The sequence below is a fragment of the Cherax quadricarinatus genome, chromosome 36 (assembly GCF_038502225.1).
Source record: "Cherax quadricarinatus isolate ZL_2023a chromosome 36, ASM3850222v1, whole genome shotgun sequence".
Classification (NCBI taxonomy): domain Eukaryota; kingdom Metazoa; phylum Arthropoda; class Malacostraca; order Decapoda; family Parastacidae; genus Cherax; species Cherax quadricarinatus.
Window position 1 is genome coordinate 15,135,839 of NC_091327.1, and position 17,500 is coordinate 15,153,338.

General features: G+C 39.3%; 1 protein-coding gene across 8 annotated transcripts in view; it reads right to left on the reverse strand.

Annotated features, from left to right (window-relative positions):
- The window catches only part of LOC128691404 (homeotic protein ultrabithorax-like), a 1,565,881-nt gene that overhangs the window by 487,727 nt on the left and 1,060,654 nt on the right, over positions 1-17,500 (reverse strand). The window contains exon 7 of one of the 8 annotated variants that reach the window (XM_053780266.2): positions 12,109-13,334. The exons of the other annotated variants lie outside the window; for them this stretch is intronic. The gene's annotated coding sequence lies outside the window, so the exon portion shown is untranslated. Of the gene's footprint in view, positions 1-12,108; positions 13,335-17,500 lie in introns of those variants that run through there. 8 annotated transcript variants of the gene reach the window in all.

Here is a 17,500-nt window from a genome sequence, read left to right on the forward strand (position 1 = left end):
CCTGAGTAAATTAAGTCATCCAGTCACTGTAACCATGAGTGTATCGGTCCTCAATATACGGCCTATCACTATCCGTGTTATTTTATGATCTCCAATAAACTCATCAGAGAGTAAGGAAGAATGGGTATGAAGGAAAGGAAGAGTAAGGGAGGATGGAAGGAGATGGGGGGGTTGTCAAGGAGAGAAGATCGAAGGGAAAGTTGGAGGGTTGGCTGGAATACGGCAAAGGAGAAGGGGAGGTATAGGCCTAATTTGGTCTACCAAAATTGCCATCAAACAGAGCGGCGTGGGTCTTTGTTGCCATCACCTGAGGGACACATTTCATTTATTCACTTTAGTTTCTATTTCCTCCGGCACTATAACACAGAACAAGAGCGAAACAAAACAACACAACAACTAAAAGCTCAACGTAGTTGTGATGTACTCCGGAATGAACACAGGAGACTACAATGGGCCTAGACGACCTACAGAACGGCATCTCCAGGTCTAGGCCTCTTCGACCCCCCTTTCAGGGTCGCAGGAACGCCAATTGTGTCATTAACTACGGAATAAAGCACAGACCCTCGCCTTGTTTAATTTATGAAGCACACACGAAGAAACGTACGAATTTCTAGGCAAAGGTTTATAACTGATATGCTCTGGAATTGTAGATTTTCCCCGATATCAAGCGATCTTAAAAATATATTCGTCTTTTTCCAGGATGTGACAAACTACAGTTAATTAACGCCTTGATGCTAAGTGAACAAGGACAAAAAAGTGTATTCTAGCCAGTAATGAGTAAAAAAAAAAAACTATATATATATATATATATATATATATATATATATATATATATATATATATATATATATATATATATATATATATATATATATATATATATATATATATATATATATATATATATATATATATATATATATATATATTAATATATTTATGCACGTGACTAACTTTATCCTAACTTGAAGAATCGAATGTTTTATCACTTATCTACCTCATTTCTTCATCAGTTTAGTTTAGATATTCCTTAATATTCTGAGGGAAGATGCTACAGTGTCCCACCACAGGACAGACAGATGTCGTGACATTAGGTCATCCGTCAAGGAGCCGAACAGAAAAACCAGGAGACATGGAATATAGCCGACAGGATGAAGTAGACAGCAATTTTACCCGAGACTACGTTTCGCCTTCACAACAACCTCTTGTACAACCTTTTGGACAAGCTGTTGTAAAGGCTGTTGTGCAATCTGCTCTGAGACTGCTGTGCAGCTTGCTGTCAAGGGTGATGTACAGCATATTGCAAATGCTGTTGCACATCTTTTTGTGTATAGACTGTTTTGCAACGTTCTGTATGGGCTGCTGCTGTTGTATAGCCTGTTCTGCAGGCTGTTGAACAGGCGAAAGGTTGTCTCAATGAACGTTTTCCTCTGCTTTGTGTCTATTTCAACCAGAGAAAACTTTAATAGTGGGCCAACGTGTTTGCCGCCGTCACAGAAAACGGGAATTTTATCTTTCGGGAAAGAAAGAAAATTGATGTGGCCGTTCTCCACGGTGTTTATGTCTGTCTTCCCTTGAAGCAGGGGTGCTTCGATGCCACTCAAGGATTCTTGATTCAAGGAACTGGAGATACTCTCCTTTTCCCTTGGATCAAACATGTACCAGGCGCTGTATCACCCTGATAGTTTAATGTTGTAATCATGCTACTTCATAGTATTACTACCACTAATAATAATAATGATAATCATAATCATAATACTAATAATGTTATACTAGTGATGTATTAATATTTTACGAGATCTTAATTCTCTTTCTCTCTCTCTCTCTCTCTCTCTCTCTCTCTCTCTCTCTCTGTAAACTTTAGAATCACGTTAGAGTGAGCACACTCCACCACCAGTCCACTCAACCCCTTACTCTAGGGGCATTCCCATGGGTGGTGAAGGCACGTGCTTCCCCTTCCCCTTACACACCACCGAGACATCAACAGTCTTCCCATTTCTGCCTCTTTATCCCCCCCTCTCTCTCTCTCTCTCGTTGCGAAGAAACCTTCCCTGCGGGGAGTGGGAAGAGAACGCAGTTCCACCTCTCCCAAGCAGTGATAAGTGTATATACTCCCCATCCTCCTCCTCCTCAGGGGGGCGATAAGTGTTCATGTTCCCCCAGCCACTTTCCCCCGGTGGTGATAAGTGCATGAACTCCCCCGTTCACATTTCCCCGTGGGTGATAAGTGTACATACTTCCCCGGTTAAACGGTACAAGCTCCAACAAAAGCCTTTTCCTCTCTCCCAGGAGCCAAAGGGATTTGTGCTCGAGCAAAAGACAAAAGGGCAAACCTATGTCGAATTTCTTTACGGGAGAAAATTGTGGAATTTTTTTTTCACCCCCGTGTGTGTGTGTGTGTGTGTGTGTGTGTGTTTGTTTTCTTTCACATCACTTACTTACATCATGGACCACGACCAGTGGAAGGAAGAGCTCCAAAGGCAGTTAGCAGCAAGAGCGTTGTTATCTTGTGTTGTGGACTGCACGTCAAGATATCTAATGCTTATAATTAAGCTAATAATTCTTAAACAGGTGGATCGGTAAGCCAGCAGAAGGCCTCGGTCAGTTGACCAAATGCTCCAGTGGCGGGTCATCATACGACTAAAACCCGCGTCACTAAACCACTTGTCCTCTTTCCTGACGAATCTTTCCTAATCTAACATGCACGTCAAATTAATAAAACATATTGCTGCGCTATATTGTTAATAGATTATACGCACTGATTATAACGTTCACCGAATTATATTATAACGCTCAGCGGATTATATTAAATCGCTCGGAAGATAATATTATATCGATCAGCAGATTAACGCTAACTGGGTTAAAACACTGCGGATTACATAATGTTCAACGGATTACAATAGATTGCACAGTGGATTATAATATAACGCTCAGCAGATTATAGTGCAACGCTCAGCAGATTATAGCGTAAGTCTCAGCCGGTTAAAATATAATGCACAGTGTAATGGATGAAATCACACAAGATATCTACATCCACTTTACATAACACCACTGAGACTCGTTCGCGTTTGGAGGTCATTTCTAAAAGTGAGGTTCTTTCTCGTTCGGGAGTGATCCGAATCGCTCGAGTGCTTTCTCGTTCGGGAGTGATCCGAATCGCTCGAGTGCTTTCTCGTTCGGGAGTGATCCGAATCGCTCGAGTGCTTTCTCGTTCGGGAGTGATCCGAATCGCTGGAGTTCTTTCTCGTTCGGGAGTGATCCGAATCGCTCTAGTTCTTTCTCGCTTGGGACTGATCCGAATCGCTCGAGTTCTGTATCGTTCGGGAGTTATCGGAATCGTACGAGTTCTTTCTCGTTCGGGAGTCGCCCGAAATGCTGGGGCCTTCCCCGCCGCCGCCACCCTCACCAAGTGACGAATGAATTAGAGGGCAAAACGCGTATAAACACATAATTCAGGGGAAGCATTATGAAGCAGACAGAGATAGAGCGGCGACATTTACCAACACGTGGACCTTTCACCGGAATGACAAGTTCTACATTATGACTCGACCATGTGGCAGGGAGAGCAAGCACAACAACACTATGTGTCTCATGTGATACTCCTGCCTACCTCCTCCTTCCTCTGCTCTTTCTTCTTCTTCCTCTTTTTGCTCTTCCTCCTCTTCTCTTCCCTCCTCTTCTTTCCTACCATCCACATTTTCTCCGTCGTTTCCCGTATTCCCTGCCTTCTTCTGTGTGTTTGTGTCTGTGTGACCTACACAGTCAAGTTAACATTTACTAACAGAACTCTAGGGTAGGCTCGTGTATACCTGTGAGGGACTCGTTGACCCAGAGAATTGAACATGACCTCCAATTCCTTAGGCTGTATAGCCCTTGTGGCTTAGCGCTTCTTTTTGATTATAATAATAATCCAATTCCTTAGATCGAACCAGCTTGTCCATCGTCTCAGGCTCTCCCTTATAAATGTATTAATATAATAAAACAAAACAAAATGGGTCAACTAAATATAGTGGTACCGATACAGGGTCCTAATGTATTGATAAATCCGGTGGGTGGTGGGGTGAGAGGGAGAGGGGGAAAGGTGGTGGAAGCAGGGGTGTAAGGGGGGAAAGTGAGAGGGTGTGAGTGGGAAATAGAGGTGTGTGAGGGGTAGGGGAGAGGAGAGGGTGTGAGGGGTGATTGAAGAGTGGGAGAGGGGCAGATAAGTTGTGTAATAGGGATTAAGCGAAGAGGAAAGGCAGTCACGTCGTCAAGTTTTCAAACCATCGTGTTGTCGACTGTTGCAGTCATGGTGTTGTCAACTGTTGCAGTCATGGTGTTGTCAACTGCTGCAGTCATGGTGTTGTCAACTGCTGCAGTCATGGTGTTGTCAACTGCTGCAGTCATGGTGTTGTCAACTGCTGCAGTCATGGCGTTCTTACTTTCATTCTTCATATCGCCAGTAGTTCGACACTCCATAGCGGATGTTATGATTCGAAGGATCTTCCGACGAGAATAATGTCTACCTCTGTGGAAAGATGGCGAACGCGTTCCCTTCTTCAGATCGCTCTGCCTTGATACGTTGCTTCGGTGGTTCACTGGGGGCCAAGCTTATCGACTACAAAAAGATTATATTAAGGCTGCATGTAGCCTGTACACAACCAGTCCAAAATACTCTAATCCTTAAAATAAGGGTTAAAATAAATTCTGAGCTAATATAATGAGAGACAAGCATTAACATACTTGGTAGGACTCCGAAGAGTGATCCTGGTTAACTTAAAGAGAACATCTCTCCTCGGGAAAGAGAACAGACATGAGTCAAGGGATTCTGTTAAGCGAACACTGAGTCATCGTCAATGTTTATTTTAACAATTTCCTTTATCATTTTTATTTATGAAATTTAACTTTGCATATAAGTTACATAATTTAATATATATATATATATATATATATATATATATATATATATATATATATATATATATATATATATATATATATTTATCTTGTTTGTCACATTAAATATTACTATTGTATTAGTTCTGTGTTTCATTTATTCAGGACTTCATGCCCTTTTTTCGTGATATAAAACACTGGGCAATTTTTTTGGATTTTGGACATAGTGTAACAAACGGCTGGCTCTGCATCTTTTGCAATAAGGGAGAGTTGTCACTCTGTTGCTATATTGCAGAGTGCCAGGCATTCGTGGAATTTTTGGGTTACTCAAGTTTTTCATGTAGCCTTTTCATTATATATATATATATATATATATATATATATATATATATATATATATATATATATATATATATATATATATATTTATATATATATATATATATATATATATATATATATATATATATATATATATATATATATATATATATATATATATCGTTTGTTTATAAAGGATTTATTTACAAAAAACAAGAGTGTAAAAATCAAATTTAATAGTAAATTATTTATGACAAATTTATATTACAAAATAATACACATGAAGATAAACAGTTTAAAATACAAAAAGATAATAATAATAATAATAATAATAATAATAATAATAATAATAACTATACTATTACAATATAACACAAGACTATAACACTTACAAGCTAAACTAAACATATATCGTATACAGCAACGTATCAGAGATGTGGGAAAGACGTATTTAGGCATCTTCTCTTTCTTCTTCCCCCCCCCCATCCACCCCTTCTTTGTGGTTTTTTGTTTTTGTCTTACCTCATTTACCCTATACGTTCCCTCGAAAATTTTCCCTCTCACGCCTCATCCTTCTACAGTTTCCCTTCCCCTTCTATAGTTTCACATCCATCCTTGACAATCCCATTTCCCCTCAACAGTTCCTCCTTCCATCTTCCACAATCCTACTCCTTGTGGTAAATTATGTAGCGAGGACACGGGGTGTCCGATACGACATGACAGAGGATTCATCAGACAACAATTGCATTACGACAGCTTCATCTTATATAGAAGTTGTGGCTGGCATGCAGAGGAAATATTACTCACTGGGTCACCCAGTCTATCTTCCTAAATCATATAAATAACTTTCATTTGCGTCTGCCCACTAAAAACTAACGGAGCTATTAACATGTTCTCTCTCTCTCTCTTCCTCCCTGTCTGTCTGTCTGTCTGTCTGTCTGTTTCTCTCTCCTTCTTTGTCTCTGTCTCTCTTTAATGAATATATATATATATATATATATATATATATATATATATATTTATATATATATATATATATATATATATATATATATATATATATATATATATATATATATAAACTCTGATCTCTGGCTGAAGGAGACTCGAACCTACGAACCTTGGAACAAGGTACGCAGTGCTTTACCAATCTACCCACACTGGACAATACCTGGGAACCCAGCTTGCGTTAGACTTTGATCCAAGGCAGCCAGCTTTCAGGGAGAAGGCTTACAGCTTTTCATCTCATCCCCTGCATGCATCAGCCTTACTAGAGATATTAACAATGCAAGGAATTCGCAAGAGCAGGCGAAATATACACAAACACTGATCTCTGGCTGAAGGAGACTCGAACCTACGAACCTTGGAACAAGGTACGCAGTGCTTTACCAATCTACCCACACTGGACAATACCTGTTTGTGTATATTTCACCTACTCTTGCGAATTCCTTGCATTGTTAATATCTCTAGTAAGGCTGATGCATGCAGGGGATAAGTTGAAAATCTGTAAGCCTTCTCCCTGAAAGCTGGCTGCCTTGGATCAAAGTCTAGCGCAAGCTGGACTCCAAGATATTGTCCAGTGTGGGTAGATTGGTAAAGCACTTCGTACCTTGTTCCAAGGTTCGTAGGTTCTAGTCTCCTTCAGCCAGAGATCAGTGTTTGTGTATATTTTGCCTGCTCTTGCGAATTCCTTATATATATATATATATATATATATATATATATATATATATATATATATATATATATATATATATATAAGCATTCTTTTTCTTTCCTTCTTGACTTTCAGCGTGCTTCTCATAAACCGTTCACTTATAAAGTTCTCGCATTCTTTTCCAAGTATTTCACAAGTTCCATTGCATTATTTCTCTTCCTCTTCTCTTTCTTGGTCTGACACGGAATTTGTTACATCATTACATTTTTTTTTTCATATATCTGTTCAATTACGAACTTTCTATTTCAACTTTTTCATGTCCGTAGTACATTAAGATATTTAACACACTAACACGGCAACGTGAACCAGATTTTCTCTTTCCCTTGTACATACTTCTCTGTCTCTTACTCTCTACAACGTTCTCTATTTTGTCTTTAGTCCCTTCTTTGGTTCTTTGTCGTCCCTTCGTCGTCTTTCCTTCGCTTTTCCTTCGTCTCTCCTTCCCACCGATATATTACCATTTCTCCAGCTTGGCGTCTTCCTTTGCTTGTGGCTATACATTCATTGTATACATCTTGTGCGTAACTTTGTGTACTCATCCATGATAGCAGTCAGTTTGTCACCGGCGATGGGTGCCTTATTCCCCCATCCATCAAGACGAAACATTCCAAACTAAGTAATGTGTGTTAACTACTGACAGACGCAGGAGACGCTAAACTACCTAAGAACATTTGACTAGGAGTCGTTAGGTGCAGTGCTGAAGAATATGAACACGAGCAGAAATTTGAGGAACCGAAGCTAAAAAAAAATAAAAAAGAGGAGAAACAGAGAAGACATGATAAAGACGTACAGGATATTCAAAGGCTTTTACAGAACAGATCAGTTCAGAATGTTAAACTGCCATTCATAAGTGATAAAAAAAATGTTGACTGCTCTGAGTGAATACATATCGGCAACCTCCGTGCTTAATTTAGAGAGAAAGAAAGTGTGACCTCGATCAGGACTAGGAACCAAAATTGCAGGACTATATGTTGGGATTCGAACTCTCCTCAAACACAATTTCGACAATGTAGTTTTGTAAACATACGCACAAACACACATAGAGAAGGGAGTGAGTGGACCTAGTAGCGACCAGAGAAAAGGCGGGGCCAGGAGTTATGACTAGACCCCTGTAGCCACAAATAGGTGAGCACACACACACACGCACACACACACACACACACACACACACACACACACACACACACACATACACACACATACACACACACACACATACACACACACACACACATACACATACACACACACACACAAAGTGCCTCCGGGACAATGCATCATCGCGACCCAACAGTTTTGGCTAGAGCGTATTCCATTAAGAGTATATGTATGTATGTCTGTGTTATGTGAGGCAGGGCGTCCCTCATGCTGCGTCCACACCTCTCCATAACCTTATGTGTGGGAGCTGAGAGAGAGAGAGAGAGAGAGAGAGATAAAGGAAGAGAGAGAAAGAGACGCACACCAACTCGCACAGAAGGAGATGCGAATCGACCCATGCAACCATATATAGGTGAGTACACACACACACACACACACACACACACACACACACACACACACACACACGAGGATCAGGGGAGACATGATAATGACATACAAAATACTTCAATGAACTGACAATGTGGACAAAGACAGGATGTTCCAGATATGGGACACAAAAACAAAAGGCCACATTTGGAAGTTGAAGACTCCTATGAGTCAAAAGGATGTTAGGAACTATTTCTTCTATCATAGAGTTGTCAGGAAGTGGAACAGCCTAGAAAGTGACGTAGTGGAGGCAGGAACCATACATAGTTTTAAGACGAGGTTTGATAAACCTCATGGAGCAGGGAGAGAGAGGACCTAGTAGCAGTCAGTGAAGACGCGGGACCAGGAGCTATAACTCTACCCCTGCAACCACAAATAGGTGAGTACACACACACACACACACACACACACACACACACACACACACACACACACACACACACACACACACACACACACACACACACACACACACACACACACACACACACACACACGAGGATCAGGGGAGACATGATAACGACATACAAAATACTGCAAGGAATTGACAATGTGGACAAAGACAGGATGTTCCAGATATGGGACACAAAAACAAAAGGTCACATTTGGAAGTTGAAGACTCCTATGAGTCAAAAGGATGTTGGGAACTATTTCTTCTATCATAGAGTTGTCAGGAAGTGGAACAGCCTAGAAAGTGACGTAGTGGAGGCAGGAACCATACATAGTTTTAAGACGAGGTTTGATAAACCTCATGGAACAGGGAGAGAGGACCTAGTAGCAGTCAGTGAAGACGCGAGACCAGGAGCTATAACTCGACCCCTGCAACCACAAATAGGTGAGTACACAGGATCCATAAACAACTTTAAGAAGAGGTATGATAAAGCTCATGGAGGAGGGAGTGGACCTAGTAGCGACCAATGAACAGGCGGGGCTAGGAGCTATGAATCGACCCCTGCAACCACAGTTAAGTGAGTTAGGCTAAGGTGGAAGCGATAAGTGTGAGATGACCGGGAAGGGACACGGGGAAGGTATACAGAGTAATACACACAAATATATACAAAGTCTTACATCTAGACACAACAACTCAGGCACAGCCATCATTATATACAGGTATTTATGCAATAGATAGCAGTACAAACGCACCACGGATGATAATCTCTCGTAGACTGTGCATCTAATGTCGGTAAAAAGAGAACCACTTTTCCACTCTTATATTACTCATTCCGACATTAATATCTCTTTCCTTTACCCAAATTCATTCCCACGGAATACGCCATTGAACGTCGCCATTCAGTAAACTCATGCACACACGCCAGGTCAAACACACGATTCAGGATGCATAAATGCACACAAACACATACACGTGCGCCCATCCACAAACACACACAGGAACTAAGGTAAGACCAGTGAATTAAGAGGCAGACCCTCACACACTTTCCCAGGGTGCAACTCTCTTAGTACAACTCCATGAATACATACATACATACTCACACTCACACACACACACACATGTACCGGGATGTTAGGAAGCATTTCTTCAGTCACAGAGTTGTCAGGAAGAGGAACAATCTGGAGAGTCACGTAGTGGAGGCAGAAACCATATATAGCTTTAAGAAGAGATACGATAAAGCTTATGGAGCAGGGAGAGAATAGACCTAGTGGCAACCGGCGAAGAGGCGGGGCCAGCAGCTGTGAGTCGAATCCTGCAACCAGAAATAGGTGAGTACACCTACACACACAAACACACACACACACACACACACACACACACATACACACACAAACACACACACACACACACACACACACTTAAGTACCAGAAATAGGTGAGTACACCTACACACACACACACACACACACACACACACACACACACACACACACACACACACTTAAGTTATTTCAACTTTTGAGTAGTCAGAAAGTGAAACGACCTGAAGAATGAAGTGGAAGAGGCAGTATACATATATAGCTTTAAGGAGAGGTACGATGAGACTCTCGGAACCAACAGTGAACCTAGTAGCGACCAGCGAAGAGATGCTGCTAGACACTGAGACTCAACCCCTGCAACCACAAATAGGTGAGAAAAACGGATGAATATACAGACTGCACTCCCAGTGCTGCTCCTACAAGACTACTAAACAAAGAATTAAAGTAGCTACTAGTTTATTTAACATGTTACACAATGGTTCTGCTTACGGTCAAGTTACGTAGTTTAATGCAGCAAAATTCTAACGACTCAAGCCTAGACACTATTGTTCAGAAGACTAACATTGTTTTGACAGCAGAAATTAGTCATGAGAGAATAGGTGGAAGTTATAAAAAGGAGCTTGACCACTACCACTTTCAAGAACCAGAGGAACAACAGCCAGGCAGACTATGTAGGTCGACAAGACGTTAAAAACATCAGTCTGACTGATCAAACAAACAAGGAATCCCGACCTCAGAACTGGGTGTGAGCTGTAAAGGTAGAAGAAACCTTGAGACCGGTCACATGTATGAGGCAGGCATGTAGCAGGCCTCACAGCTCTGCACCAAGGTAAACAACACATATTTAATCACAATTAGTTCTCTCCTTGTCTTCTTGAACGGGAGGAGACTTGAGGCGAGTATAACATATATATATATATTCCACTCTACAAGTAGCAGCGTTAAATATGGGTTACTTAGTGTTTAATAGGGGTTAGGCAGAGTTAACTACAGGTTGCCTAACCTTAAATATGGGCTACACATATGAATAAACTGTAGCTCCTGACCTTAACTGATATTATTCCTATATCAATTATATATATATACCTGATTTTTCGTAAGAGACTGCGTGTTTGTATCTAAATACATACACACAAACACACATACAGGAACTACGACTCTACCCCTCCAACCAGAAATATGTAAGTATAGACAGAAAACATCTCGAGAACATTCCAAAGGAAAGCATTGACACTGCTCCGCTTACTTTAAGGAATAAATATTAATAGTGACTATTTCTGTGACCGCAAGAACGAGTAAGGAGATGTAATCACGTCATACATAAACAATCAGGGACACACGCAGGAAAGATAAAGCTAGACTCTAGCGGCGAAGCAGTAAGGACAAAAGAACTCATCTGAGCCGCAGGGATGTCAGGAGATATATTATCAGCGTAAATGGGGCAAAGAAACTGAATAAGTTGATCGGCGATAAGATTCCAAACAAGGACTCGAATATATACATGACAGGGACGTTAACGTCGGTCAGTCGGTCGATAGTAAAGCAGGTGGACCCAGAGCAAGAGCTTGTCCCTCCTTGTCCATAAATATGAATTTCTTATGATTATGTACACAAACTAAATTCTCTAACTACTACTTCTACTACTTGTACTACTACGACTACTACTACTACTACTACTACTAATAATAATAATAATAATAATAATAATAATAATAATAATAATAATAATAATAATGTAGATATCAGAATCAATAAGATTTTAAACAAACAAATGTTACCCCCTACCCCCTTACCCAACCGCTACACCCCAACCCCCACCACCACCCCTCCAACCAACGCAGTACTCACAACCCTCCAGTACATCCTTCTCTCCTCCCCAGCATCCTTTCTGCCTCTGTTACTCCCCTCCCATCATCTCCCACCCCCATCCCTCTTACCTTGCACCCACATTCATCCCCTGCACCCTCCGTTAGACCCCTCCCCAGCCCATAACCCCTTACCCTTCCTGATCCCTCACTGGCGTGTAGACTAACATTGCTATTGCCTTTACTTCAGACATACTGCTGTTGTATCCACTTTTGTTACATAAAAGCTACTGACACTGTTTCCACTGCTACTGTTACTAGTAGATTATTATTACTGCTCCTATTACCACTGCTGTTTTTCATCCTCCTTTTTCCTATTCATCACCTGTTAATGTTATTCCTCTTAATCTCTTTTATTATTAACACTTACGTTTCATCTCTCTACTTCTATTCCTTTCCCTATTATTTCCACTGACTTTCGTAAAACAACAAGCGCAAGACTTCAACTATTCTTCCTTCTTCCGCTCTTCCTCTCCCTCTACTGCTACATCTCTTGTATCCTCTCATACATACTCTCTTACACCATCTCCTACAAGTCCTACAACCCAGTTTTCTATATACAGCCATAATACGTGAATTCTTGAATATTTTATTTTGCCTATACCTTTGAAAATCCAGTTGTACTTCTGTAAACCCTTTCAGAGCCTAGCTCCTAGGCTTTTTGTGTATCCACATGCCTTCGCGCTACTGTCCACAGGATGGATATGGGGAGCACAATGAACTAGCCACTTCGGTGGCCAAATCTAAATCTAATCTTTGAGGTGCCTCTTGTCTGCTCTTCCTCCAGGACTAATAACCTCTGGAATAAGGCAGGCAATTAAAAACTTTACTAAGCATATAGAGCAAAGAACTAAGGTGGTTCTAATTAATCTTAAGTAGAACCCCAGGCGTGAGCGACCCTTGCTGAGGTGGGTGGGTGGAGGTCAGAAAAGGAAGATCCAAATCTGGATTTTTTTTTTTTTTTTTGCCTTGACATTTAATTTTTTTTATTTTTGTGCCTATTTCTTGAGTTACATTTTCAATTTTTGGTACATTTTTAGACTAATTTATGTTATTTAGTGTTTTCAGTATTGGTTTAACTCTACCAGTGAATTACGTTCATTTGGTCATTTCTCTTTCATCTACTAATTCTACTTCTCTTAGGCTTTCCTTGGCTCTTTCTATCCGTCTTCTTCCTCCTCCTCCTCCTCTTCCTCACTCTCTCGGTCTTCATTCTCCTCTTTCACATGGGCCTCCTCATACTTCTTGTCCATCTCATCTTCTCTCTTCTTTTTTTTTTCTTCCTTCTCATTCTCCTCTCTCCCATGCATCTCTCTCATCTTCTTCGCGCGGACACGAACGGTAGCAAGGAAAACAAGGTTAATATCATAATAGAAAAATATGAAACATATTAGTACATTATATCTGGTGAAGCGCTAAACCTCTGTGGGTCATTCAAAGACTACTCACTCTTCATTCTAAGATATTATAAAATGAATGTTACTTTGGCAAAAAGAATTATGTACACATTTAGTATATTTTTAGAAGGATATAGGTGAACGCTCAATGAATGTTCAATAATTAAGATAATAATGTTTCTAAAGGTAGTAATAATTTATCCATAGATAAGGGCTAGGCATCCAAAGACGGATTATTATGTACATTGAAGCTCTGGTACTTTGCGGCGAAATAAAGGAACCAGGTATCCAATGGTTATGATTGTGTTTATAATGTATTCAAAGATTAGGGACAATGTATCTAAGCAAAGAGACCATCTTTGCAAAGGCAGGAACTCAGCAGCTCAGGATAGCAACTATGTATTTAGAGATATCAGCAATACATCCAGAGAAAAGTGCAATATATTCAAAGGTAAGGATTAAGTGTTTAAGTACCGAAGCTATGTAGTCAAAGACGGATACAGTGAATCCTCAGTGATAAGAGCTATGTATTCAAAGTAAGGTATTGTGTGCAGGGATATTAACTGTGTATTCAAAGATACAAACTACATATCTAAAGAAGAAGATTATGCATGTAAAGATGGGGAGTATCAAAACAATGGCAACAAATTTCTAAAGATGTGTGTAATCTGTCCTAAGATAGGGACTACGTATCCATATACATATATATATATATATATATATATATATATATATATATATATATATATATATATATATATATATATATATATATATATATTGCAAATTAAAGCTATATAATCAGAGAGAAAAACTTTTAACTTTAGTAAATATAATAAAACTGTAAAAAACACTAAAAGGGCATTATCAATGTTATGAAAATTATATTCAATTTCAAGAAATGTAATAATATTATTAATAACAATAATAATAATAATAATAATAATAATAATAATAATAATAATAATAATAATAATAAAACAGTGATAATGTTTTTGGGAGACCATGAAGCTCAAGTGAAAGTCAATGTCGTTTAAGATGTTTAAGAACATTTCGAGCTCCTGGAGTAAATGCCATTGTCAACATAAAATTTGTGCATAAAAAGAGGTTTGGTAGCAGACAAAATATTTTTTCTAGAAAACGGTGACTAAGTAAACAAGTGAAGAAACAGAGTTTTCTCCTAAACTATATGAAGCGAAGAAACCGAGCTTTCTCCTAAACTAATTGATAGAAAACTGCGGGTTAGGATTTTGTAGTAGCGGGAGTAAGAGGAAGAGGAGTACAAGTGAGACCTGTGTCAGTACGCAAAAGGAAATAGAAAATGAACGAGTTGAGGATTGGCAGTGAGAGATATAAACACTGGATGGAACAGTGTTTATCCACAAGCAAAGAGCTGGTTTAAACCTGGGGAATGAATACCCACAAGTGTTAAAAAAAAAAGTAAGCGAACACTAGGTTCCAAGACCAAAACATTTTCCATTAAGTATGTCTGAGTGTTTGCTCTCGTGGTAAGAATTTTGACGAGTTACATCGAAGATCAAAGAGCAATGTAAATACTGAAAATAAGAGAAGTGAAGAAATTAGATGATGGTCCTGTCAACACGGGAGGTGTTAAAACTGTTTGTCCATGAATAAAGAGTAGAGCAAGAGAGGTTGACTGAGAGGGCGTGAGTCAAACTTTGGGGTGGATTGGTAGTGGTGAAGAGAAGTTCCCAGGATGCTTGGATGTGTGAAAACTTTCTAGATTGGCAAAGAACTTTACAGAACACTCGATTTTTAAATAAATAAAACGCTAATAATAATAATAACAATAATAATAATAATAATAATAATAATAATAATAATAATAATAATAATAATAATTATAATACTACTAATAATAATACTACTAAAAATAATATTAATTACAATAATAATTCCAACAGACACAAATTTTATGTTATCAGGAAAATTCTTCATTTCTCATTCAGCTTCGTGGCTGTTTATCTCCTCTTCCCTCTCTTCCCCTCCCTTTCTCTCTCTCCCCCCTCTTCCCCCGATATTTTTCCCACCACTTCCTCCTTGCCATAACGTCCCCCTCACCTCCCCTCTTTTTAGGGGTGGAGGTGTTTCAAGAAAATGTATGTGACTCGTAAGAGAAACTGACAGCAGGAGATGTATGAGCTGTTTTCTCAACGAAATGGAATTGTTGGATAGATCTTGTGTTTCTACCTTCCTGCTAAGGTCTCAGAAGCCGGGGTCGCAGCCTCGTCCAGATCTCGTATGACGAAAGCTAAACTGGTGTTAGGCCAAATTTGTGTAAATTGAAGATGGCACTCACAGGAATACCCGTATGTGTGTGTGTGTGTGTGTGTGTGTGTGTGTGTGTGTGTGTGTGTGTGTGTGTGTGTGTGTGTGTGTGTGTGTGTGTGTGTGTGTACGTGCGTGCTTGCGTGTGATTGAGACGAGAAAATAAAAAAAAAACAGGTGATTTAAAATTCGTAAGTGGTAAACCCAGTGAAAACAGTTTTAACAAGATCCGGTAAGTAATTTCGTTCAGGAGGACATCATAAAGCATTGACTGTACGTAAAGTGTTGGGTGAATGCTGATTTATGTGCTTAAATCCATCCGCAAACGGTTGAAAAGTAAGCATAGTGTAGTTGATCAAAGAGAAGTATCAGTACACTAGTAAATATCTCCACAGTCAGCTGAAGCAAAAAAAAAAAAAAAGAAAGGTGGGGGAAGGAAAATGACATGAGTAGGGTAAGGAAATGAGATGAAGGGGGAGGCGGGGGAGGGGGAAATGACAGGAGAGGAGGAGGACAAACACACACACACACATACACACACACATACACACACACACACACACACACACACACACACACACACACACACACACACACACAAATAACTGATGGAATACAAACATGTGGCCAGACCTCAACGACATTCCCCTCTCCCTCCCCTCACCTCTCCCCTCCCCCATCCTCAATAAGACACGTCCTGGAGTGATATATCACAGAACTTGTTTACCCGGAGCATATTCTTCCTATTCCTCCTACCTTCCACATTCTATCCTCCTCCTCCTCCTCCTCCTCTCTGCTCCTCCTCTTCCCTCACCCCTCTATTTCCCACCCCCCATCACCTCAAGCACCTTCTCTGCCGTCACCCCCCCCCACCCACCCCAATCCACGCCAAACGGCACCGATATACACGGACCAAATAAAAATAAATGTATACCCTGACTGCAAGACGCTGGTTAGCGTGGTATCCTGCGCTGCACGCCAGGTGGAGAGATACATGTCCGGAGCGCTACCTAGACGCACTTGACGGTCTTACTAACTCCTCTATATGCACTTGACGGGGATAATAACCTCTCCTAGCAGAAGTATATATATACACACACACACAAACACACACACACACACACACATATATATATATATATATAATTTATATATATATATATATATATATATATATATATATATACACACATACAATAGATATATATATATATATATATATATATATATATATATATATATATATATATATATATATATATATATATGTCGTGCCGAATAGGCAGAACTTGCGATCTTGGCTTAAATAGCAACGCTCATCTTGCCATATAGGACAAGCGAAAATTTGTGTATGCAATAATTTCGCCAAAATCATTCTGAACCTAACGAAAAAAATATATTTCATTGTGTTTGTTTAGTATTAAATTATTATAATCAAATCTAAAATATATTTAGTTTGGTTAGGCTAAAATAAATTGAGCTTGTTATAATAAGGTTAGGTAAATTTTCTAAGATTCTTTTGGTGCAAAATTATAAATTTTTACATCAACGTTAATGAAAAAAATATATGTTTAAACGTATAAGAGAAAATTTTAGAAAGGACTTAATTTTAAATGAGTTCTTGCTAATTGACCAGTTTTACATATTCGGCATGACATATACATATATATATATATACATACATATATATATATATATATATATATATATATATATATATATATATATATATATATATATATATATATATATATATGTCGTGCCGAATAGGCAGAACTTGCGATCTTGGCTTAAATAGC